Source organism: Triticum dicoccoides, chromosome 2A (assembly GCF_002162155.2).
Source record: "Triticum dicoccoides isolate Atlit2015 ecotype Zavitan chromosome 2A, WEW_v2.0, whole genome shotgun sequence".
Classification (NCBI taxonomy): Eukaryota; Viridiplantae; Streptophyta; class Magnoliopsida; order Poales; family Poaceae; genus Triticum; species Triticum dicoccoides.
This window is the reverse complement of record NC_041382.1, coordinates 778560297-778561386: the sequence shown is the minus strand read 5'-3', so window position 1 is coordinate 778561386 and position 1090 is coordinate 778560297.

Sequence of the window (1090 nt, the reverse complement as noted above, 5' to 3'; positions counted from 1 at the left end):
CTTCTTAATGCTCTTGTCAACTTTTAATATAAATTGCACAAAACTTGTTCATGTCATCCGCATCATGATAACAATAATTAAAATGTTTAAATTGTTGTTGCTTTAAATTACTAATGCATATGGGGATTTACCGGATTGTTGTTTGACGGTTCCGGCCCCATTTAAATTGCTTAGAATGTGTAGTTTACTTTTGCTTCACCTCTTGCCATGGTTAACAACATTTAATATTGTTGGGTACATAAACAAGATCGAACTAAATTGCATATTGAGCTCCACTTAATTTGTAGTGTTGTTTGTTGCACTTTGTCATGCCATGCCTCATTAAACTGGACATGCATCATACTTGTTTGCGCATCGTGCCATGCTTATGTGATGGTTGTTTACTATGTTGTGTGCTTATTTCCGGTGTTTGCTTCTTCGGGTTGGTTCCGGTAACGTCGCGTTTGTGAGGACCCGTTCGACTACGTCCGTTTGTCTTCTTCATGGACTCGTTCTTCTTCCCTACGGGATTTCAGGCAAGATGATCATACCCTCGAAATCACTTCTATCTTTGCTTGCTAGTTGCTCGCTCTTTTACTATGCCTATGCTGCGATACCTACCACTTGCTGATCATGCCTCCCATATTGGTGAACCAAGCCTCTAACCCACCTTGTCCTAGCAAACCGTTGTTTGGCTATGTTATCGCTTTGCTCAGCCCCTCTTATAGCGTTGTTAGTTGCAGGTGAGGATTGAAGTTTTGTTCCTTGTTGGAACATGGAGATCGTTCCTTGTTGGAACATGTTTACTTGTTGGGATATCACAATATATCTTGTTTAATTAATGCATCTATATACTTGGTAAAGGCTGGAAGGCTCGGCCTTATGCCTGGTGTTTTGTTCCACTCTTGCCGTCCTGGTTTCCGTCATATCGGTGTTATGTTCCCGGATTTTGCGTTCCTTACGCGGTTGGGCTATTATGGGAACCCCTTGACAGTTTGCCTTGAGTAAAACTCTTCCAGCAATGCCCAACATTGGTTTTACCATTTGCCACCTAGCCTTTTCTTTTCCCTTGGGAGTCGCGCTCCTGAGGGTCATCATTATTTTACCCCCC